Raw genomic sequence first — 25,953 nt, 5'->3', positions numbered from 1 at the left:
GGTGTGGAAATATCATTTCTATATATAGCGCAACTTGGGTCGGGCTTGCGTGGTTTACGGGCGATTGCGTGCATCCGTAGGGAATAGTCCTACTCCCGAAGGGCGTGGGGACACCCTACGTTATCAATAAAAAAAAAGAAGAAGCTTGGAATGAATAATGGTGAGGAAATATCATTTCTATGTATAGCGCAACTTGGGTCGGGCTTAACCCGAACCCGACCGGTTCAACCAGATTTTGACTCGGGTTGGGTTGGCATATTCTTGGTTTGGGTTGGGTTGGGAAAAGCCCACCCGATTTAATTTCGGGTCGGGTTAGGATTGATGCCTGGGCAACCCGACCCAAACCCGAACCCGACCACCATTATAAGCGTTATTGGCACGTGAGGTGTGGAAATATCATTTCTAGATGTACAAGCCTTATTCCGAGTAGGACTATAGCCCGGACGGGTGTGGCTCTTCGGCATAAGTCTCGGGTATGCTCCCTGGAGACCAGTGATCGAATCCCACCCGGACTTGCCCGATGCACGTGGTTTACGGGCGATTGCGTGCATCCGTAGGGAATAGTCCTACTCCCGAAGGGCGTGGGGACACCCTACGTTATCAAAAAAAAAAAAAAAGAGCTCGGAATGAATAATGGTGTGGAAATATCATTTCTATATATTGCGCAACTTGGGTCGGGCTTGCGTGGTTTACGGGCGATTGCGTGCATCCGTAGGGAATAGTCCTACTCCCGAAGGGCGTGGGGACACCCTACGTTATCAAAAAAAAAAAGAAGCTTGGAATGAATAATGGTGTGGAAATATCATTTCTATGTATAGCGCAACTTGGGTCGGGCTTAACCCGACCGGTTCAACCAGATTTTGACTCGGGTTGGGTTGGCATATTCTTGGTTTGGGTTGGGTTGGGAAAAGCCCACCCGATTTAATTTCGGGTCGGGTTAGGATTGATGCCTGGGCAACCCGACCCAAACCCGAATCCTACCACCATTCTCTAATTTATCATGATTTTCTTTGGGTTGTGTTTTGTTCTTGTATTTTTCTGTTTGGCCCTAGAACCCGAACCCAACCCTACCCGAAGCCCTTGATGAACTCAAACCCAACCCAACCCAACCCGATTGGGAGAGAGGTTGGGTTAGGGTTGACCATCCTCAACCCGAGGCTCGAGTTGGGTCTGGTTAGGGTTGGCGTCAACCCGATCCAACCCAAACCGAGTTGCACCCCTAGTCTCCTACTAGTATGCATGGGTGTAAAAAAAAAAGAGCCCTACTCCATCAAACACATGAGGTGTAAAATAGTGGGCCCCACTTGATGCATGGGTATGACTGTTTGAGTTGACGCCAACCTTATCAAAACATTTTCTTATAGATAAGTCAGGGACCTTATCACAAAATTCACTCAAATGTGATAACTCTATTTGCAAATTGTCATACTAGAAGGCTCTTGCAAAAGGAACAATTACCAATGGGGGACAAAAATTAGGCGGGATTATCAAATGGACCCATGCTTTTCAGAAATTATCAACGAGGGACAAAAGAGGTCTTGTCAGTAAAAGTAAAAGCAAGATGAAAATGCCCTTTGGCACTTACAACATGTTCTCATCTTGTTTTTTCCTTCTTCCCTCTTCTTTTACTTTTCCAATTTCACTTTTTTGATTTTTTTACGCTACTAGTCATCTTCCTCCTTGTTCAGCCACCATTGTTGCTGGCAAGTTTTGAAAACTTGAATGTTGAGTTCTTACCATCTGTCTCTATGTATCCAGGTTTTGTTTTTCTTTTTTGTAGGGTTCTGCACTATTTTTCATTCCTATGTTTCTGATTTATCTTGTTTAGGGTTTAAGCGGTTTGTATTTTAGGGTCTGTTCTAGAGATAATGCATGGATGGCTTAACTCACTTTTTGTAAGATAAGTAGTTGTATACAAAAAATTTGATGTAATACATGAATGGATGGCTACACATTTTTTATATGCTTATATTTTTTTGTAATGCACAAATTGGGGTGTAATACATAAAGCACATTTAATGAAAAAAACATCCATTTCTTTTGTTATTTCTATCATGAGCAGAATTGTAATGCCATTAGAAGAGTTGCTATAGGCAGGGGGTTTTGTAACAAAAGGGGTTTATCAACTCTCTGGAAGAGGGGGTTAGAAACTCTCAAAAGTAGGGTTACCAATTTCTGAATGGGCTTACCAAGTGCCTAAAAATTGGCCGAGGATATTGGAGTTTTGGAAGGGGGTTTTCAAGTCTCTGGGATTGAGATTATCTTGTATAAAAATTGGGTTACTAATTTCCAAATGAGGCCATCAAGCCCCAGAAAATTGGCCGAGGGTACTGGAGTTTTGGAAGGGGGTTTTCAAGTCTCTAGGATTGGGATATCTAGTATAAAAAATGGGGTGACCAATTTCCGAATGGGCTTATCAAGTCCCTGAAAATTGGCCGAAAGTACTTGAGTTTTGGAAGGGGGTTTTCAAGTCTTTGCGATTGGGGTTATCTAGTATCAAAACGGGGCTACCAATTTATGAATGGGCTTATCAAATCCCTTAAAATTGGCTGAGGGTACTGGAGTTTTAGAAGGGGGTTTTCAAGTCTCTAGGGTTGGGGTTATCCAATATTAAAGTGGGGTTACCAATTTATGAATGGGCTTATCAAGTCCCTTAAAATTGGCTGAGGGTACTGGAGTTTTGGAAGGGGGTTTTCAAGTCTCTAGGGTTGGGGTTATCCAATATTAAAGTGGGGTTACCAATTTTCCGAATGGGCTTACAAGTCCCTTATGAACACATTTTTACTTCCTGTTTTTTTCACTCATTCATTTTCACCGTTTTTTTTCTTTCTACCCTACGATTCATCTTCCCCATCCGCCATTGAAAGGGAGAAGGAGAAATACAAAACCCTAAAACAAATGAAAAACAAAACCTAGATATAGAGAGATAGATGAGAATGAAGTCACGTTTCAAGTTTTTGAGCTTTCCCGTTTCCAAGGGTGGCTAAACGACGAAGAAGATGACTGGTGAGGTAAAAAAACAAAGTTGAAAATGGAAAAGTAAAAAAAAAAGACGGAAAGAAGAGAGAAGAGGAAAAAGTGAAAAAGCAAAACGTGTTGCTTAAGAAAGGCATTTTCGTCCACCTTTTATTGACAAGACCTATTTTGTCCCTCGTTGATAATTTCAGAAAAGCATGGGTCCTGTTGATAATTACATCTAATTTTTGCCCCCCATTGGTAATTGGTCCTTTATCTTTCTACTTTTACTACATGGGTAGAGAAATCCTCGAATAATCTATCCCTGGGATTGGCCATGATGCTTGCATTGCACACCACTGTACCCCCTGATCTCGGACCAAAAATGCTTATGAGTTACTAGGTCCCAAAATATCCTTACTCAACCCCAAAATGAGTTAGTCGGGCCCAAAAATGCTTAGTCGGTCCCAAACTAAGTTAGTCGGACCCAAAATGTGCTTGCTCGGCCCCAAAATGAGTTACTCAGACCCAAAAATGCTTAGTCGGTCCCATAATGAGTTAGTCGGATGCAAAATTTGCTTGCTCACCCCCTAAACGAGTTACTCGGACCCAAAAATGCTTGAGTTACTCGGTCCTAAAATATGCTTACTCGGCCCCAAAATGAGTTACTCGGACCAAAAAATGCTTATGATCTCTACCACTAAGATTGGGTTGAGGGGCATCATGTTCCTCTTTGTAACTCTACCTAACGACTGATAAGATCTATACGCCTTACAAAACTCAAAAGAATCCTTAAAAAGACTCGGCCAATAGAAACCACATTGCAACACTTTGTGGGTGGTTTTCTTTGCACTAAAATGGCCACCAGATGCTTAATCATGACAAAAGGATAGGGATCGATTGTTCCTCATGATCGGGAACACAACATCGGACAAATAAAAAAAAGGGCAAGAGACATATTGTTTGAACCCGTCAGAGACATCAAACTTCAAACAGTGGGTAGTGATAAAGAGAATTCTCGGATTCAGCCTTTGTGGAGATTGTTTTACCCATATACCAAAGAAAGAACCCATGCAAATTCAAAATTTCATCCATTACCTGGCTTTGCTTTCTTAAGACTTTGTCAGGGAAGCACATCATACTAGGGGCATCTTTTATGACCTGGTTTGCCAGGTCATAAAAGATATCAAACGCAAAGATAGTTGGGATAATTATTCTCAACAAATACAGATAAGAGGAGCTTGAGCACATTTCTTTGAGTCAAATTCCTCATTCAAACCTATATTCAAGAAAATTCAGTGTGACCGCTATCCTTTAGGGTTATTGATAAACCATGCGTTTACCTTACCACTAGGGGTGTTCAATCGCTTATAACCGAACCTAAATAACCGAAATTTGATAACCGAAATAATTTCGATTAGCAAATTTTGGAAACCGAAACCAAACCGAATTTTATGAAAATCGAACCAAAACCGAATCGATTAAAAATTCAGTTATTCGGTTATAACCGAATAACCGAATAGTGATAGAAAAAGACAAAAAAAATCTATTTGGACAGTTTGATCGGAGGGCTATGAGCAATCTATCGAAACGGTTTTTTAGGGACAACCTATTGAAGTTGTGATCAGTCAAATGGACGATTTGGATCATCCTACGGAGTGCCCATACACCATTTTTTGAAAAAATAATGTTTATTTTGGTTAATTTCGGTTATTCGGTTAATCATATTTTTTTCCCAAGATAACCGAAACCGAATAACCGAATTAACCAAAAATAAAAATTGAAACCGAACCGAATTAGCAAAAAACCGAACCGAACCAATTCGGTTCGGTTCGGTTATTCGGTTAAAACCGAATAATGAACACCCTTACTTACCATGACCCTTCTTACTATTGCTATGTGTTGGTTCTTACCCAAGGGAGAGATGTATTGGTATTATCTCTTTTTTCAACTCGTGTATAACATTTCCATGAGATTGTCTCATACTAAAATCAGTGTTTGTCAATTCCATGATAGGAGTCTGACCTAATTGTCCTCACTCATTTGCAGCACCAGTTTCCTCTCACCCTGCTCATATAAAATGGCCATATCCGCAGATTCCCTAAAGGAAATGCAAGAAAAGGCAAAGAACTTGTCATTTTCAATTGATTCACTTTTGGAGTTAAAGGGTTCGACAAATACCTCTTCCTCATGAGATTCAAGTGCCATGAAGCAAACATTAGGATCTTCTTCTTCGCTTGACTTGCTTGCGGATGAGCAACTAAGGCCGTCCCAAGTTGCACCGAAGCTCTTGTTCTTTTCCTTCTTCCTTCTTGAGTTGTCATCTTGTTTGTTTAGAGGGCAATTGGGTCGGATGTGAAAGCAATAAATCCTAGCAGAGTCAAAGTATGCGAAGACCTTTCAATCACCTTTTGATAAAGATCCCAGCATGTACAATCCGTCTGTCAACGGATTCATCAAAAAACTTGATCGAACACGACCACTATTTGCGGATGTTCTACATCCCCTTCAGAGTCGATTCTTCACTTTGTCGATATAACACCGGCGGGTGGATCAACATTAGGAGGCCCGACCATCTCTGGGCAGAAAGCTTACACTGCCCAAATCCATTCGATCGAGGTCCTGTCAAAAAATCACGCTCGGAATCTCCAAAGGACGATGAGGTAATAATCTTCTCTGAGGAAGACTACAAGAACGTCCATCTCCCCCATGATGATGTAGGGGGCGAAATTGGGGTCCTGAAACTTCCCATTGTACGGATATAAATATCCGTACAACGTTCATTTTCATCATTTTCAGTTCGTTCTCATTCGTTTTCGCTTTGAGATTTCAAATCGCGTGGGGAGGTGAGAAGCGGAAAGATGATTCTAGATCGGGACCGAATAACAAACAAGCGCGACATAACGACTGATCGAGTAATCTGGCAAGATTGACAAACACTTTTCATCAAGAAGAAAGATGAAAACATCCTTATTATGAAAACCTAAGTGGATGATATCATCTTTGGATCCACAAAATTAATCATCCACAAAATGAATCATTGTATGATAAAGTCTCAAGCTTAATGAAAAATGAGTTTAGGATGAGAAAAATTGATGAATTTGGTAAAACCATGGATGAATAGATGTATAGGGATATGAATTCATCTTTATTTACATTTTGGAACGAAGCATAACCAAAATAAAAGATAAAAAGATAAATTATCTTGGTTCAAATTCTTCGAAAAATGCCAATATAAGTTAAGAGACCGGATTTGTCCAGGGAAGAGGGGTGCCTAATACCTTCTCCGATTGTCACCATAACCCTTACCCAGATATCTGTAAGGACCTGTAGACACCCCATTTTGACCGAACCCTAAACCTGTCACTTTGAATAAAAACCCTATCAAATCAGTAATCTAGAGTCACAGATTTCTCCCTAAGGTAGGTTAGGGTCCTAGTTAGGTCCCTGTAAAATTTTGTCTAAATTCGTAAAGATTTGCTTAATAAGACGAGTCGAGTTAGAATTGTAGTGTAAATAGGGGAGTGAATTAGCCAGTGGTTTGGTCAGCTTTTACACTAGAGAGAAAGGGGGGTGATTTAGGTAATTACACTAAGAAAACTTAGCTTAGATCTTAAACAACCTTTAAAGGGGGTGAGTTATCCTGCACTAATTTTTAGCCCAGTTTCTTCCCGAGACCACCCATTTTCAACAAAATCAAATGTAAAACACATAGGAGGGGTGTCTTAAGGTAATAGAAGGGGATAAAATTATGTTAATTTTTTACTTAAAATTTTCTCAGAAGGGGATAAAATTATGTTAATTTTTTACTTAAAATTTTCTCCTTAGATCACGCTTTTGCAACTAAAACCAAAGCAATTTTTTTGAAAATGGATTGTCCTATAAATTAATGGGGGACAAAAATTAAGGAAAAATTCTATAAATAGAGCCTTTGGGCTCTCATTTGTAAAAATAAATAGGGCTTTTAATCTAAATTTAGAGAGAGGGAGAGAGAGAGCTTTCTAGAGAGAAAGAGAGAGTTTTCTAGAGAGAGAAGATCTAGAGAGAGAAAAATAAGATCTAGAGAGAGAAAGAAGGAGAGATCTAGAGAGAGGAAAAATGAGATCTAGAGAGAGAAAGAAGGAGATCTAGAGAAAGAAGGAGATTTAGAGAAAGAAAGAAAATCTAGAGAGAGAAAGAAGGAGATCTAGAGAGAGAAGCTTTCAAGGAGAGATCCAAGAGAAGAGTACAATGTTAGTAAATTTTGAGTTTTCTTTGAAAATCTAGCCTAAAATAGGAAATCTAAGTGGAAAATGCTTAAAATTGTTAAATATAGCAACCTAGGACTAAAATCAATCAAAATATGTTTAAAAACATGTCTCATATAAAGATCTAAAGAAATTTACCTTAGATTTTGAGTTCTAGTTGAATTTTGATGTAAAAATGGCAAAATAAAGTGCTGTCCAGGTTTGTTTTTACCATTTTTCATCAATTTTTGGTTAGAATTTGTAAAACTTTCACATGAATAGGTGTAGTACTTGTTGAGATTTTCGATTTGGTATATACTGGTTCAAAATCGGCTAAGAAACGAAGAAGTTATGCCAATTTTAAGATTTCAGCTGAAATTAGGGTTAAAATGGTGAATTCTTGGATATTTTTGTGAAAATCTTTAGATCTGATGTGTTTGGCTTTGAAATTCAAAAATTTATGTGTTAATATGTGTGTAATGTGAATATCTAGTGAAATCCATGATAGATGTAGGGTTTTGATGTGAAATATTCTTGTATGATGTTGAAAAACTTCAAAAATATAGCTGTCCAGAATTATTTTTTAGTTTTTCACTAAAATTTGGTTAGAACTGAGTGTTGTGCTTCACATAAGAGTTGTAGAGCTCGTTGAGATCTTCGATTTGGCATATAATGGCCCAAAATTGGCCAAGAAACGAAGAAGTTATGGCCGTTTTAAGATTTCAGCTCAAAATTCGGTGCAAAATGATGAATCTGTGCGTTTTGTGAAAATTCCTTAAAGCTCTTCAAAACTGAAACTAACATGGCTAGATCTAAGCCTAATTAGCATGTATTATCATATATTTGTGTCAAATTCCCGTAGATCTTATGTTTGAATGAAGTTTTGATGTGAAATGTCATGAAATTGTGCTGAATTACATGTTATCCAAATTTTATTTTTAATTTTTTACTGAAATTCGGTTAGATTTAGCAAAAGTGATACACATGAAAATTGTATATCTTTTCAAGATCTTCGATTTGGTATCTTATAGGCCTCATAACGATGAAAAATGAAAAAGTTATGCTACTTTTAAAATGTCAGCGAAAAGCACTACATTTCCAGATTTGGACTTGAAAATATTTTGGTCGTTTGTATCAGTTTCGTGGAAATTTAAGACCATGGTATGGACAGGAGGATATCAATCTGGGCACATGACGGCAATTGCTCTGTTCAATATAGACCAGTAACCCTAATCGTGCCCGACCTACTCCTCTGAGCCTGCCCCTTGGAGATGCTAAAAACACGTCTACACAAGGAGAGGAGAAATTCACATATATAGCCTAGTAACTTTTCCTCCCTTTCCAATGTGGGATCTTTCAGGCGCATTTATCATTTCCCATATTCTCTTATATCTATACAATGGAGGAAGTGTATATTTCAAGTTTTTTCAACAGTCAATAACACTTTTTCACCACAATTGTAAGGTGAGAAGCTTACTGGGCGCTTGCAGAACTAAGCAGCTTCAGAGGAACAACCTGTTGAAATGGTGATGTATAATCACCACCTTTTTTTGTATTTCTTTTGTTTTCTTGTTTCTTTCTTGGAGTGGGTCCTGATGATACCAAAATCTGCTTTACACGATCTAGCGGTGATAGAGTTATCCCTGTAAGTCACTTGCACTCACAGAGAGGTATTAAGGGTACCAGAATTATGATACTTCAATATTTAAGCTAGAAATTGGAATCTCAGGTAAATTTAAGAGAAGGAGATTAAGTACAGAAGTGTTACCAACGGAGGAGATGTGAGGGATGATTTGACTGAACCTGGTCTTCCCAAGCTGCCTACGTACCCCTTTTTTTGAGGATCAAGTCTAACGTAGTACCATTATGAATATGAGGATCCCTTTTATAGAGAACATAGTCTATAATAGTTAGAATCTTGCTGATTTAGGAGTTTTTCCGAATTGGTCGACACCCCCGGGAGATAAGCTTAGATCTATTTCCAATAGATATCCCATGTCCCTTAACGAGCAAGTTACTATTATGGGGCTCCTCATAGGTAGAAAGTTACCGCCTTAGGGTAGATTGCCTTTATGAGGTGCGGTTTCCCAATTTGGACGTCACTATCTATGCGGAGGCGATAAGATCTTGTTACCTCTTTTCATAGAAACTCTTAAACCGGCTCCTCTTTCTTTGGAGGTGCCACGTGTCGTTCATCCACGGTAGATACCGATTTTACCCCCAACATATTGCCCCCCACTTCCTCGAGCCGGGTTTGGGTCGAGGAAGTAGTTTAAGGATTTTACGTTGTATGTAAGGGTTTATTCGGTACCGATAGACGGACGAGTTTACTTTCGTAGTGACTAATCCAAGTAACCGTAATCGGTCGGTCTCTTTAGACGGCACCAATGCGTCATTTTTGATAACTCCAGCATCCATTGTTGGATGTTACGGGGAATCTGTAAATCAGTCTTGGTATTCGTAACGGCGGCTCCTTTCATAATTACGTAACAGAAAGGGTCCCTTCATAATGGACATCGTTTCCTGGGATCGGTGGCTGCATACCACGTGGCAAGGAGGGGAAACCCAAAGGACACTTAATAGTCCCTAGTTTCCTTCTCTCTCCCTTTCCACTTATATATAAGGATCCTATCTCCAGATTCTGTACTTAGATAGAAACTTATTTTCTCCCTCTCTTTTTGTTTTTTCAAAATGTCGAAATCTCCCAGCACTTCCTCTTCACGGGCTAAGGGTTTTTCCCCTTCTCCGCCCAATTTCTCCCCTCATCCTTGCAAACCACCTTCCCCGAAAGAGGAATCCACGGGGGAATATGTTTCTCAGAAACGCTCCTTATTCCTTTCTGTACACAACGAAGGGATGGAGATGTGTGGGAGGGTCTCGGCACTGGAGAAGGAGAACGCCTACCTACGCGCGGCAAACCTGAGCTTGAAGGAACAAGTAGACAAGCTCACCAAACAACTGGCTGAATACGAGACTGATTCCCGGGAGGCTTCCCCTCCTCGCCGACTCAACAGCGAGGATGATACCGACGAGGAGAATTCTCCTCGTGACTGGTCTGACTAGGGAAGTTACTTCTCCAAGAACTCTACATAGTCCCTTCTTTTCGCCCGTTGCCGCCATCCTTTTTTTTATTTTTTATATACATATGTACACATCCTGAAAGCCTTAATGAAGAGATTTATTTTCCCAGTGATGACCGAGTTTCGTAATATTTCGATTTGCTTTTCTTTCTTCAATGTTACATGTTTGCTGGGTTGTGAGACTAGCACTACATTGCAGCACATCATCGAATAGGTAGGAAGTATAACCAAATATGTAGATTAAAACCTGTCTTTCGGTACAAACTAATTAACTTCAGTACCGACCGAGCAATTAATACGCAATCGACTGAATGAAACTGGTCATCATAAATCTCCCATGATTTACTGTTCAGCCATTTAAGAATTGTCAAATCACGCTTCTGTGAGATGGCAACCTTTCTCATAATGACCTTAGTACACTGTTCTCGAAGCAAATGGTATCATGACACGCGTCAGGAGAGCGGGGGAACCCCAAGGGGTGTCTTTTCACCACCTTTTGAGTTCTATTAATAGGAAAGTTTTTCTCAAACGCTTACTTACTAAATCTTTCACACATATTTTCTCCTTCTTCCCTTCCTACTTTTCCTTACTTCCCAATCGCCATGGCCGAAAACCAGGATTTGGATCTTTCTAGTCCTTGGTTTTTCGAAGATCATACCATCGACGTTGAAGCCATCCCGGAGGGGGATATTATTCCCGTATCTTCCCCGGAGCCGTCGGTAGAACGAGTGGCTAAAAGGACAAGGAGGGGCTTAGGAGGAAAAGAGGTAGAGAAAGGGAAAAGAGGGGAGGACAAGGTTGCTGCAACCTCTCCTCCCCCAGCAACTAGAACAGCGCCGGAGAAGGTGGGACCCTCTTCCTCCGGTCAATCGGACGCTCAATGCGAAATGTCTAATTTGAAGGGGATGAGGCTATTCGCTCGCAACTATCGGCGCTCGGTAAGACGGGCCAAGGACCGAAGCATAAAGTTCGCCCGCCGGTTTATAGAGATGGCGGAGGAGCTAAGCGACTTAGAGGTGAAGGCGGCCCTACTGGAGGAAGAGAACGCGGTGCTGCGCGCTCGCTTAGCGAGTTTGACGGGAGAGGCCGGTCCCTCGCGTAACCCTTCCGGGATGCTCCCTACCGAGTGATACTTCTGGGTGCCCCGGGTCCTAATTTTGTTTGCTTTTTGTCTTGTATAGTTTTTGGCCGCGAAGCCTTTCTACTTGTAAACAGCTTAACAATCTAATGGAAACTTATTTTATGTATATCTATCGATCCGTGCCATTTCTTGTTTCTGTTTGCATCAGTTTGAATGTACACTGCCCGAGTCATAAATTTACTCGGATCAATATATCCTGATTCCATCACTGACACTGGGAGCTCGGTACTGACCTATCTCCTTTTTGAGGGTACATAATTGTCACCGAGTTGCACACATACTCTGTCTTCGGCGGTTCCCACACCTTGGAAATGATATATTGGTATCCATAAAGGTAACCGTCGCTTTTCTCGGCGCAATGATGGGAGATGGGAGGCGTCACTGCCTAGAGGCGTGACACGTGTTTCCTTTTAGAATGGCAACCTTGGGTTTTCCCGCCTAAGGGTTTGACCCCACATATAAAGTGTTTTACCTTCCTCATTTTTCACGCAAAAACTCCTTTTACTTTTCACCACAGGTTTTTCACTTCAAAGAGAACACTCGAAGATTGACGAGACTTCTCTATCCTCTGGAAGATTTACCTTGTACTCCATTCTTTCAAGAATCAGTAAGTCTCCTTGCACGTTACCTCTCCCCTTCATTTTTATCTTTTACCATGTCAGAGGCCACAGATTCTCAAAATATCTCCGGTAGCGGGGGTTACATGGAGAACTCAGAGTCTCCTCATAGAATAGAATCAAATGAAAATCTTAGGGACGAAGCCAGCGCTAGTGAGCCGCCGGCTCCAGCGAAATCTTATAAGAAGAGAAAACCCACCAGTAAGGAGAGGGCCCCGAAATTGGCAAAGAAGACTACAACCGATTCGGGGGCCACCGGTGAGGTCTACAAACCTGATGACATTCCTTTAAGTCTAAAAATGAAAACACCCTTAAGGGAGCAAAACATTTCCCTAATTAAAGAGTTGGCCGACTTTTTTGAGGCTATGGGAGATACTAGCGAACCCCATAGACCGGAGATAGTTACAACTCAAGTTTGTACCTTGATAGGAAAAAACGTAGATGACATTCGTAGGGAATTCGCTATACCCGATAATTATCTTATTCGGATGCCCAATCCTACCGAGCGGGCTTACAAAAGCTCGGTCGCGGACGAGACGACCTTCTATCTGGAGGTCTTTCGCGGGGGTTTAAGATTCCCCATGGCCGAGGTAATTCCTCAAATCTTTAAATTTTATGGGATTGCACCCTCCCAAGTTTTCCCCAATAGTTGGAGAAATTTACTGGCCTATTTGGCCAAAAGCAAACTTTTGAATGCTGGAGTATCGGTCGATGTCTTCCGTCGATGTTTCAAGCTGGTGGATGACGGAGAATGGCTGACCATCACACACCGGCGAAACATAATGATTGGATAAAAAACCCCCTCTTCGATCAAGGGGCGGAAGAATGAGTTTGTCTTCATTCGGCCTCCTACGAACGCTGGGTGGGAGTTTCCTCTTGATTGGAGAAAACCCTCAACCGACAGATTGAGTGTTATGCCGAAACTAGGAGACGTGGCAAATAATATTTTCAGGTCCGTCTCGTCGGGTTTTAAGATCGATACCCGGGAGTTCAAGGACCAGGAGAAGCTTGTAGAATATGGTTTGTGCCGCGAGGTAGCTCGCCCCAAAGTTTCCATCAAGGGGATCGAATCCACAAAAAGCGGTAATTTTTGTTCTTGCCTCTTATTCATTTAGTCGTGTCTTTGTTGAAGATCTTTAAAAATTATATTCCTTTATGCAGGAATGGAGTCTCAACAGACGGGCGGTCCCGAGAAAAAAAAGGCCCCGGAAAGAATCCAAACTCATGAAAAGAGCAAAGAATCCGAACAGGGTAAGGTTGCTGAGAAAGGTGAGGCTCCTTCACGAACGATGCCAGTAATATAAGTGGTGGCTCTGGAAAGGGCTCGGAGGGCCAAATAGGGAGGGCAACAACTTGGTATTGCTCCTCCCTTAACAACCCTTTTCGGGAAGCCTACAGAACCGTCGGGAGGGGAGAGGCCTAGCCCGGGCAAGAAACCCAGAGAGAGCACTCCTGATGTTCTAACCGATGGAGGCCCCAGCAGTATTCCTCGTTCTTCTGCAGTGGACGGGGGTATGCGAACACAGCTTCTCTTTCATCATGTTGACTTTCCCGAGGGAGACGACAAGATCTGAGGGGGCCTTTTTACCCCTTCCTGGAAAGTCGAAGATAAGGATTCTGCTATGCATAAACCTCGGGTGGGGGTAGAGATGTGCCTGAACAGCATGCTCCCGAATGATAAGGAAGAGCTGCGAAAATTGAGTGCTGGGGCACTAAGCCGCTTCTTTCTTCATCAAAAGAAAATAGTATGTATCACCGTGTCTTTCTTCTTTCCTTTTCTTTCTATATTTACTTGGACTTACGTCCGTCACCCTTTATCAGATGAACGACCTCAGTGCCACGGCCTCCAACCGTATTATGGATACTCTAGCAGACAATCTAAAACTCAGAGACGCGGTTGGCGGTCTAGAGGGAAAGAATGGCCTTTTGCAAGAGCGAATCGTAGAATTGGAGGGGAAGGAGAACACCAATAAGGAGGTCACTGCCCAGCTCCGTAATGATTTAGAGGACATACAGAGGAAGCTCAAAAAGTCGGAGGAGGTAATTAAGGATCTTACTAGAGATCGGTCGGTAGTCGAGGCGGAGGCCATTTCCCAATTCAAGCAGAGCGAGGATTTTGGTTTTGCAGTGGCATACTATGCTCTTGACTTTGAAGTGAGAGGGTTTGAAGAGTGTAAGAAACAGGTCCTACAGATCATGCCCGATTTTCCGGTAGACCGCTTCGCCGCCCCCAAGATCGATACCGTTGCTACCGATTCCCCGATTATTGCTGAGTTGAATCCTCCTGCTGATATTTAAAATCCTTACTTGACACTTTATTAAACTTATCTTGGTTGTAATATTTGCCCCGTGATGGGCATATACGCTGTCGTGATGTGCTTTTATTAGTACTTTTTGATACTTTTCAGCACATTTTATTTATGTTTATACGGTGCATAGGTCCTATTCCTTATCTTTATGGGGGAATAAGACTTATACTTTTGATTTTATAAACCTCCAATCTTGCCTGTACAAAGGGATGTGATTTTTCTTTTATTATCTTGGTTATTTCTTCTCTCCTTATTTAAAAATCAAAGAGGAGAGATCCAGATAAGAAAATGGGATGGATGTTTGGTCCTATACCCTTTTATGAGACGTGGGCCAGACGTTTATCTTTAGGGATACGCTCTCTTGTTCCTTTATAAAGGTAATAATTTCTGGGTATTCCCTTTGTGCTTTGCACGTCGGTCGTCTTTCTTCGATTGATCAATTCGAAGTCGACTGACCCGCCCTCCTTTATGAGGAGGGAACTCATATCCAGTGATATTTTTAGTGGTATCTGGGATGATCAACCTCGGTCGCACTTTACACATCATCTGGTTTGATCTAAAGATCAGGGCATCGGGTCCTCCTGTCTAATGGGTCAGACGAGTGCCTCACCCTACTCAACCGGCTTTTATGCGCGATTGGTGGGCATTAACCTTAAAAGGTTAATTGATGTAATGACATCGAGTCCTCCTGTCTTGGGTCGGACAAGCGTCTTACCTTACTCGACCGGCTTATATGCTCGGTCGGTGGGTGTTAACGTTTGTAAATTAACCGTTATATGCATATAACTATTTATGTTTGTTTATTATCTAACCTTAATATATGCGTGTATGAGCTTGTTTCTCCTTTTTCAAGGATAAGCATTTTTCCTTGTCTTAGTCAGCTTATACACACTACTGACGAAAGGTTAGTAATATTTCAAAAAGTTTTTTTAAACATATATAAAAACAGTAATCATTCATGGAAATAGAATAGGAACACTTATTGAAATAAAACTAAACTTTATTTAATCAGGTGAACTTCCTTATTACATCGTTTCTGAGATCCGTCTCTACCTATTCCTGCATTTTAAAGAAAAAGAACAAGACATAATAGCTGAAATAAATAAATAAAAATTAACGAAACTTACTGATAGAACTTTCTCAAGTTCTGCATGTGCCATGCCCTGGGGATTGATGTTCCATCCAGATTTTCTAATTGGTATGCTCCTGGGCGTAGGATCCTTATAACTCTGTAGGGTCCTTCCCATGAGGGGCGAGTTTTCCGGTGTTCCTCGGGTCTAAAACCTCTGCCCGTCGGAGTACCAGCTCTCCTTCCTTAAGAGCACTTCCTTGTATCCGATGGTTATAATACCGAGAGACCCTTTGTTGATACGCTGCGACTCTGATTCGTGCTTTTTCTCGGGTTTCCTCAACGAGGTCTAAACTGCTTCTCATGAGTTCCTCGTTGGTATGTTCATTGAAGCTTTCAACTCCAGGAGAAGGAATGGCTATCTCAACAGGGATAACTGCCTCGACACCAAAGGTTAAATTGAATGGAGATTCGCCCGTGGCGGTGCGCGGGGTAGTTCGGTAGGCCCATAGGACATTTGGTAATTCAGATGCCCAGGTGTTCTTGGCGTCTTCAACTCTTTTTTTGAAACTCTGGAGGAGAATCCGGTTGGTTACCTCGACTTGTCCATTAGCCTGTGGATGTCCAACCGAGGTAAATCTTTGTTCAATCACGAGCTTTTCACAGAGAGTTCTGAATTGTTCACTGGCGAACTGTGGCCCATTATCTGTAACCAAAACTTTTGGAATTTCAAACCGACATATGACGTCGTGATAGAGAAAGATCTCTGTCGCCTTCGATGTGGCCCTTTTAACCGCTTTGGCCTCTACCCACTTGGTGAAATAGTCTATTGCAACATATAACATTGTATGCCCCTCGATTGACGGTGGGAATGGACCTAATAGATCCATTCCCCACATCGCAAAGGGAATTGGACTAGAGATAGAGTGGTATTGGGTTGCTGGCTGTCGAGGTACTGATGAGAATTTTTGGCATTGCGCGCACCTCTTTACATAGTTCTGAGCATCTCTTAATATGGTAGGCCAAAAGAAGCCTCGGCGAAGGATTTTGTGAGCCAGGACTCTGCCCTCCGAGTGATCTCCGCATATGCCTTCATGTACTTCAGTCATAGCTCGGTCGGCGTCCATAGGCCGGAGACATTTTAGAAGTGGCCAAGAGAATGATCGTTTGTAAAGTATCGCGTTTTTCAGGATATATGGGGCGGACTTGGCTGTAATTCGCCTTGCCTCCTTTCTGTCGTCTGGCAAAAAGCCGTTTTTGAGGTACTGAACGATGGGATCCATCCAACATGGTTCGTGGTCCAGGTGAGTGACTTCATCTCTTTCTATGCTAGGGTGGGAGAGAACCTCTGTGTATACATTCCCCCAGCTGGTGGTTTCTGAAGAAGCCATCCTGGATAAGGCATCGGCTCTCGCATTAAGAGTTCTTGAAATCTGAATAATCTCGAATTGCTGGAAAAGGGAGATTTTTTCCCTTACTTTTTCCAAATATTTGATCATCCTTTTATCCTTTGCCTCATAGAATCCGTTGATGTGTCCAACGATGAGTTGAGAGTCACTATGGGCTTTCAATCTGTCGGCCTCCAACTCATGCGCGAGAGAGAGGCCCGCTAGAAGTGCTTCATATTCGGCTTCGTTATTAGAAGCGTCGAAGTCGAGTTTCAAAGCATATTCAACCAGGAACTTGTCGGGTCCAGTCAAGACTAGGCCCGCTCCTTTTCCTTCTGAATTGGCTGATCCGTCGACAAACAATATCCATGGGTATTGTTGTTCTGGACTTTGCTCTTTTACTTCTTCCTGCCCCCCCCCCCCCCCCCCCCAAGTCTTCGGCCGGAACCGTGTATACGACAAAGTCGGCGAGTACCTGCGATTTAATGGCAGGGCGGGGCCGTACTTGTATGTCAAATTCGCCCAGCTCGATTGCCCAATTAATCAAGCGTCCAGAAGTATCAGGCTTCTGAAGGATTTTACGCAATGGGTGGTCGGTGAGAATGACTATGGTGTGGGCTTGGAAATATGGGCGCAATTTTCTAGCAGCGACGACCACCGCGAAAGCAAATTTCTCAATATTTTGACATCGAGTCTCGGCATCATGCAGTACTCGGCTGACATAATATATGGGGTGCTCGATTTTTTGTTCCAGTTTAACCAAGACGGCACTGACTGCTAAGGCGCTTACCGCTAGGTAGAGATATAACTCTTCGTTGGGGAGAGGTTTCATCAATACCGGAGGAGATTGGAGGTATTGTTTGAGCTTTTCCAAAGCTTCTTGTCATTCAGTCGTCCACTGGAAATCCTTCACGTTCCGCAATATCCTGAAAAACGGGAGGCATTTTTCGGCTGATCTGGACATGAAGCGATTGAGAGCCGCTATTCTTCCTGTAAGTCGTTGTACCTCATATACAGTTCGTGGTGGGGTCATATCGAGGATGGCTTGTATCTTTTCGGGATTAGCCTCTATCCCTCGTTGACTTACCATGAAACCGAGGAACTTGCTGGATGTTACCCCGAAAGCACATTTCGAGGGATTGAGCTTCATCTGGTATTTCCGTAACGTTAGAAATGCTTCCTGGAGGTCGGTAACATGGCTGGTACTGTTTAAACTCTTAATAAGCATATCATCAACATAGACTTCCATGTTCCGACCAATTTGTGTAGCGAAAATTGTGTTCACTAACCGTTGATACGTGGCTCCCGCATTTTTAAGGCCGAAAGGCATGACTTTGTAACAAAACAAACCTTGTTCTGTGACAAAGGACGTTTTAGGGATGTCGGGGGCAAACATACGTATCTGGTTGTATCCAGAAAAAGCATCCATGAAGCTGAGCATCTCATGGCCTGATGTAGCGTCTATCAACATGTCGATTCGGGGAAGCGGGTAGTGATCTTTCGGACAGGCCTTATTTAGGTCGGTAAAGTCGACGCATATTCTCCATTTCCCGCTTGCTTTCTTGACCATTACTACATTAGAGAGCCAGTCCGGATAATGGATCTCGCGGATAAACCCCGCTTGGAGAAGCTTATCGACCTCCTCTTTGATTGATTTCTGTCGTTCGGGAGCAAAGTTCCTTTTCTTTTGTTTGATCGGTCTATGAGAGGGGTCGACGCTGAGCCGATGGACAGAAACGTCTGTTGGAATTCCCGGCATATCTAGAGCAGACCATGCAAACACGTCTGCGTTATCTTTTAAAAATTGTATCAAAGTGGTTCGGATCTTCCCGGTGAGAAGGGAGCCGATCTGGACCACCTTTTCATTATTCTCCCCGAACAGTGGTATCTTGGTCAACTCTTCCATCGGCTCTCCGCGCATCTGGTAATTATCGGGACGGAGGTCAGTGCCAGCGATCTGGAAAGCTTCTTTTGCTTTCTTTACTACTCTGGTGTAGTCAGCATAGCAGTTCCGAGCCCTCTCCTGATCTCCTCTAACTTCACCGACTCCCGCTTTTGTTGGGAATTTAATTTTCAGATGGGGTGTCGAAACCACGGCTTCAAGCTTGTTCAGAGCCGGGCGTCCTATAATGGCGTTATAAGTAGAGGGGACCTTCACAACCACGAACGTTTGTATAATGGTTTTCTGGCGAGGTTCGGTCCCAAAAGTTATAGGTAGGTCTATTCTTCCTTCGATGCTAATGGATCCGCCAGAAAAGCCATAAATGGACCACTCGACCGGAATAAGCTTGTCTAAGCCCAAGTGCATTTCTTTAAAAGCATCGTAATGTAAGATATTGACAGAGCTTCCGGTGTCTACCATCACTTTACTTACACTGAAATTGGCAATAATAAGGCGAACGACGATCGCATCATCATGAGGGAGCAAAATATCACTATAGTCTTTTTCGGAGAATACAATTTGCCCCTCAGCGTCGGGAGATTGCCCTCGTAATTTCTTTGCAGGGCCTTCCACTGTATGAACTTGGGCGCATAAGCTTTCTGTCCAGAAACCGTCGGGCCACTCGAGGCTGGTCCTCCGGCGATTACATCAATGCTCCCTGCGAGTGTGAGGGGAGCGGCGATTCGTACATCCGGGAGTTGTTGGACCTCGGATATCTGCCTAGTTTGATCATTCCCGGCAGCCGATTGGGTCGGGATGGGGGGACCAGAGGTCTTTAGAACCTCGGATTTATAAGAAGGCCCGATATGTTTCGGGTTCGACAGATACCGGTCAATGCGCCCAAGTCCAACTAATCGTTCGATTTCATTTTTGAGATTATAACAATCTTCAATGGTATGGCCATGATCCCCGTGGAAATGGCAGTATTTACCAGTATTACGCTTTCGACCAGTGCCCTTCATCTTTGGTGGCCATTGGAGATCCTCCTTTCCCCGGATTTCATAAAGGACATTGGCAACGGATGTGTTCAATGGGGTGTAGTTACACCTGTCGAACTGTTGCGGGGGGACGCGGGTACCTGGTTGTGATTGTCGGTTATCGGACCGAGGGGGTTTGCTCTGGCCATTGTTCGAAATGGAATCCTTCTTCCTCTTCTCCGGGACCTTAGCGAGTTCCAATTCTCTCTCCATAGCGAACGATTCTTCATTGTTGACATACTTATCTGCTACCGCCATTAGTTCTTGCAGATCTCGGGGAGGGTCGATATTAAGGGCGACCTTAAGATCTCGATCGCGAATGGCCGATTTCATTGTTGCGCGCACCATTTCGTGGTTAGGATTTTTGATTTGGGATAACTCGGTCCTAAACCGATCTATGAAAGAACGCAAGGTCTCATCCTTCCCTTGGCGAAGAGCCAGGAGTGCGTCGGCCGGTTTTTTCTGCGGTCGGCTATTGGCGAAATATGTCACGAATTCTCGGAAAGATATGGAATTAGGTCTAAGGCGATTGAACCAACTTTTCGCCCCTTTTTTCAAGTATGAAGAAAAACCGCGACACGTGATCGCGTCACTAGCTCCCTTGAATTCCATCGCCCTTTTGTAAGACTGGAGGTATTCTAAGGGATCCAACGTACCGTCATAGAGATCGAGTCTTGGTAAGTCAAAATTGGGCACGAGTTGAGCTTGAGCGATGGCCTCCGTGAATGGTGATTGGGTTTCATTCTCCCATTCGGTAAGGAGGTCAGGTTCATAAGGTTTCCTAACATGACGCTGCATCTCCTTTACCTGTCTCTGAAGCTCAGCGAGGAGTGCCGAGTCAGGGGTATGAATTTCGCCTCTTGAATTACGTTGCGGGTTATCCGGTGATCGGTGGGGTCTTCTTGCCTCAGTAACCCTCTGAGGGTCGTTGCTTGGAGTTGTAATTGGCCGAAAAGTTAATTCCGGCGCTCGTCGGTCGTTCACATCATTATTCCCATGATCCGGCCTGGGGCTAGTGATCGAGACCGACGGTCGGTGATTCACGGGCCTTCGACTGCGAGGATTTCTGCCCTCCGGAGATTCGACTTGGTCTTCTTCCAAACGCTGATCTCGCACTTGTACGATCATTGGGGGAGGATCGGCATTTCGAACTACCGGGGGAGGGGGCGGAAGGCGTTGCAGTATGTCGTGGAGGGTGGTCGAAACGTGACCTACTTGCGATGCAAGTTGATTGAACATGGTCATAGTAACTTGAGTAGTGTCGTCATCGTTGGGTGTTTCCTCCAGCACTTGATCCACGGGAATCACCGCCTGAGCTTGACTTCTAGTCAGCACTCCTTCGCCTGGTGGGTTAGCTGCGGCAGATTTCGAAGTTTTTGACTTCGAGTTCGTCATGGTACCACGGATGGCGCCAATCTGATGATACCAAAATCTGCTTTACACGATCTAGCGGTGATAGAGTTATCCCTGTAAGTCACTTGCACTCACAGAGAGGTATTAAGGGTACCAGAATTATGATACTTCAATATTTAAGCTAGAAATTGGAATCTCAGGTAAATTTAAGGGAAGGAGATTAAGTACAGAAGTGTTATCAACGAAGGAGATGTGATGGATGATTTGACTGAACCTGGTCTTCCCAAGCTGCCTACGTACCCCTTTTTTTGAGGATCAAGTCTAACGTAGTTCCATTATGAATAGGAGGATCCCTTTTATAGAGAACAGAGTCCATAATAGTTAGAATCTTGCTGTTTTAGGAGTCTTTCCGAATTGGTCGACACCCCCGGGAGATAAGCTTATATCTATTTCCAATAGATATCCCATGTCCCTTAACGAGCAAGTTACTATTATGGGGCTTCTCATAGGTAGAAAGTTACCGCCTTAGGGTAGATTGCCTTTATGAGGTGCGGTTTCCCAATTTGGACGTCACTATCTATGCGGAGGCGATAAGATCTTGTTACCTCTTTTTATAGAAACTCTTAAACCGGCTCCTCTTTCTTTAGAGGTGCCACGTGTCGTTCATCCACGGTAGATACCGATTTTACCCCCAACAGGTCCCACTTGGTCTTGGAGTGGGCCTCACTTGGAGTGGGGTATGTTGTAAATACATAAAGGCAAGAATAGGGTTTAAAAGAAGGGTTAGAGAACTTGAAAGGTTTAGAGAAGTGAAGAGAAGAGAGGAAAAATCTAAAGCAAGGAAAGAGGGGTTTTCTCTTGGGGCTCTAGGAGGATTTTTGTGGTGAAACAAGAAAAAAGATCTCTCTCCTTATTCTTGGTTAATCAAGGTGGTTCTTTTACTCAATGGTAAGAGGAGAAAATATGGGCAAGAAGAGGGGTTTTTCTCTTGGGGCTCTAGGAGGGCTTTTGTGGTGAAGCAAAAGAAAGGTTCTTCATCTTGAGGGTGAGAAGAAAGGTTAGAGTAAGGCTAGAGGGGTTTTCTCTTGGGGGCTCTTGGAGTGCTTTTGTGGTCAAGCAAAAGCAAGGTTCTTCTTGGAGGTATAATCTTCTTGTTCCATTGCTCTTCTTCTCCATAGAGTTTTCTTCTTTGCAAGAGAAGCATTGTATTTGAGGGTTTTCCTCATATTTGGTGTAGAGATTTCAGGGTCGCTTCGGGGTTGCATAAAAGGTTTGAGAGAAGGGTTTTATCAGTGGATTTTACCGATAGAGGTAACATTGTACTATTGGTTCTAAATAGTGGATTTTTGTGTTGCCTTGTCCACAGAATAGTCCATTGTGGTGAACCACGCATATTCTTGTCTTCTTGTGGTTGCTTATGATTTGCTCCCTTTTTGTGGTTGTGGTTTATTTGCACATATTTTCTCCATCTTGTTGTCCAAGATCTTGGATATTTCCATGTGTTCGCCGGTGGTAGATCGACAGATGTTATTGGTGGCGGGTCTTAACGCCCAACACAACCTTCGTAGTTACCATGAATTTTCAGCATCCATTCGCCATCATGAACAACAACATGCATTAAAATTTCTCCTAATTTCCAAGGTTTCTGCTGCTGTTGGAGATGATTGCGTTCTCTTGCAAAAAAAGGGGTTTTAAGTGAAAAGAGTTTCAAGAAAATCAGCGCCTTCAATGCAAAACGGAATTGATTGAGGGGAGTTCTTTCTGAGATTCAGCCATGGCAGAAATTAGGGTTTGCAAAGAGAAAAGGGACAGAGGAGCAGAAGATGGGAAGGACAAACGAAGATGTCTGAGAAATGAGAAACATGAGGAAAAAACCACTTCTCTCTTCTCTAGCGCCAAGATCTGGCTTGAAAGACCATCAAATCCTACGGAGAGAGAGAGAGAGAGAGACAAATGAAAAATTGCAATTTTTGTACGCCGCTTTCCCACCCATAGCGAACTTGGACTCGGAAGCCCCCGACAACTCCGACTATGAAACCAATCACTATCTTTTGGAGTGTATGCGACTTCCCCCGTTTTGGGGTAGACGGATGGCGGGGCGGAAGCAACTTATGCGCTAATTTCCCTAATTTAGAGCTCATGGAACAACCACCACTTTTGCATTGGGGGTAAACGAATGTTTTACCCCCTATTTACCCTCACTGGAACACACCCGGCTCTATTTGGATGCTGGTAGATGTTGGCAGGATTTGGAGAAGAAGAAGTCAAAGGGAGATTAAAAGCAAATCAAAAGGAAATCAGTCGACGGGGAGATTGAGAGCAAATCTCCCAGACGTTGTTTGGTTGCGTTAGGAGATGTGAAGGAGGTTTTTTGCCTTATTTTTTAAGATCTTTTTTATAGGAATTTGCTACCCACCTTCGCCGAGGCCACTTGTGCGCTTGTGGCCCATCCTTTGATGCAAAGATTGGCAGAAGTAACATGGTGAAAAGGTGGCTAGCAAAAACGAAAAACATAATACCAAAAAATGGTAATCATTACGATTTGTGACAGAAGTACCAAGTTTGAAATGAAAAATTACCAAAAAATGGAAGCAAAGTTGGAAAATTGTGAAAAAAATACCAACAGGATGGGCTAACATATGACAATTACCAAAAAAAAACTACAATGAAAATTAAAAGATTATGACAATTATGGGAAAATAGAATTTGCCTGAGAAATTCTCCCCTTTTTTCTTCATTTTGGAGAAATGCGTTGAGGGAGTTTACAGGGTTCCACTTCAGCAGACAAGCGCCCGACAACCCCAGTGGTCAAACTCCCCATTTTTGCTAAATTCCAAACCGAAACAGCTTTAAGCAAATCAGTAGAATAACATTCCCTGGTATTTTTCTCCAAAAAAGGTGACCAAACAGAGCATTAGTAAAATTCCAGATTCCGTTTAAATGCCAGTGGGCCTTCCAAGCACCCTTCCATGTGCTTGTGCAAATGTTGTTCCCGAGAACACAAATAATCAACAACACCTATAGCATCAACAATAGCAGTTTTTTTTTTTCACGTACTAAAATATCCAAAAAAATTCTTTTCTTCTTCTCCATCTTCTAAAATGGAGAAATAAAAAAGAAAAGGTTAGGGTTATGGTTAATACAATTGTCATGGTTGTATTAGCAGCTTGCATGGTTGATTGCATTTTTCCAGGGTTAATAACAGTTTTACTAACAAGTTAGGATTAGAGTTAGTAACAGTTTTTCGCATGCCAAAGTACCAAAAATCTCCTTCTTCTTCCCCATCTTGTTCTCAAATGGAAAAAAGAGAGCGTAGGTTAGGGTTAGAGTTAGGAATGATAACAACTTTCGTGGTTTGGGGTTTAAATGGAAATTTCCAGGGTTAGTTGCAGTTTTAATGGCAGGTTAGGATTAGGTTTAAAAGCAGTCTCCTCATACCAATAGACCCACATATCCAATAGCAACTTTCATGGTTGATTGAGAACAAACGGTTTCTATTCAGGTGAGAACAGGCAGGAACTGTTGGATATGTAAATCATTTCGGCCGTGTTCAATGGTGAAATTCCATTAAGCAACCCAAGAGGAGGGGTAGATTGGGTTTATAAAAATTTAAGGCTAATACTTATAATTTAAAATTGCAACCACCCCTTGTTAAGTTTAGAATTGAAAACAGGCAAGATCGAAAACCCTCTTACAATCCTCGATTCACCTTTCTTCATGGGGCGAATCGATGACCCTCGTACAATTGCTTGAATAGAAACAAAGAAGAAAGCTTGATGTCTCTTGAAGGCTTGTACAACTTGTAAGCTCACAATACCTCTCCAAATAATTACAATAAAGACCTATTAAGATCATCTTCTCAAATGACTAAATGCACAAATTGAAAGGTCAAGTAGGTGTGTGTGTGTTTGTTTTCCAATTGTTCAAAAGGTTGCTAATGCATCAATTAAGTCCATATTTATAGGCCTTTAGGAAATATGACCGTTGGAGGGTAAAATGGGCAAGATTGATGCAAAAAGACCAAACAGAAAACTAGCCGTTATAGCCCGCAACGGCTATATTTTTGTAGGTCCGGTCGACCAGCCAGTACACTCTGGCCGTTTTATTTTTGAACAGCAAGAATCGCTTGGTCGATCGGCCCTTCACGGATTCCCAATTTTGATTTTTCCAGGGCTTCGACTCGAATCCACCGGCCCTGTAGGAAATTACAAAATTTGAAATTTAAACATTAATATCTTTGAGATTTTGTCCATGGGTCTTGATCTTATCTTTTCACAATAATTGGGACCTTTGAAAATGATTTGAGTCAAAGCATGGAGGCTTCCAAAATGGTTTTCAAAAGAAATTGATAAAAATCTTTGAAAGAGTGCAAAAACCATTTAAAAAGCGATCTCCAATACAATTTAAGAAATGTAAAAATACTTGTCTTCTTGATTGTCTTGGCTTGAATGGTCCCCTGTTGGACTCTTGCATCTGCTTGTGAACCTTTGGCTAGAGTTGAGCATGCGAGTCCACCATTCCCGAACACTTTCACTTTGGTTCCATGAATGAGTCACATCATAGGTTCATCTTTCAAGCTTGGGCTATGGAACTTGTGCAAGAAGTGATGTCCTCATGATTTGTCTGTCTGATACACATCACATGCAAAGTACATTGGTATAGTTAATCAATTTTGGTTTGAGGGTCATCAAAACATAGGTAGGGTTGAACCCTTGAGCTAACAAATGGATCTTGCCATTTTGAAACTCCCTGGAGAGGATCCAAGAAAGAACACTCTCTTCTAGTAACCGAGCTATTTATAATTGTGTTTATTCTTTTAAACACTCTCTGAAAGCTAGGGTTATTATGAGAATGCAGCTGTTAGTTTTTATATTGCTATACTGATTTATCTTTTTG

The 25,953-nt window shown here is 42.5% G+C and overlaps 1 long non-coding RNA gene across 2 annotated transcripts in view; it reads left to right on the top strand.

The window, feature by feature from the left end:
- LOC143889744 (uncharacterized) overlaps positions 1–25,953 on the top strand; it is a 60,784-nt gene that overhangs the window by 16,282 nt on the left and 18,549 nt on the right. The gene's annotated exons all lie outside the window — the stretch shown is intronic.

The sequence above is a fragment of the Tasmannia lanceolata genome, unplaced genomic scaffold, assembly GCF_043159265.1.
Source record: "Tasmannia lanceolata isolate RefF3 unplaced genomic scaffold, GAP_Taslan_0.1 ptg000013l, whole genome shotgun sequence".
Classification (NCBI taxonomy): domain Eukaryota; kingdom Viridiplantae; phylum Streptophyta; class Magnoliopsida; order Canellales; family Winteraceae; genus Tasmannia; species Tasmannia lanceolata.
The sequence above is the reverse complement of the archived record's forward strand: the minus strand, read 5'-3'. Positions and strand labels throughout refer to the sequence as shown.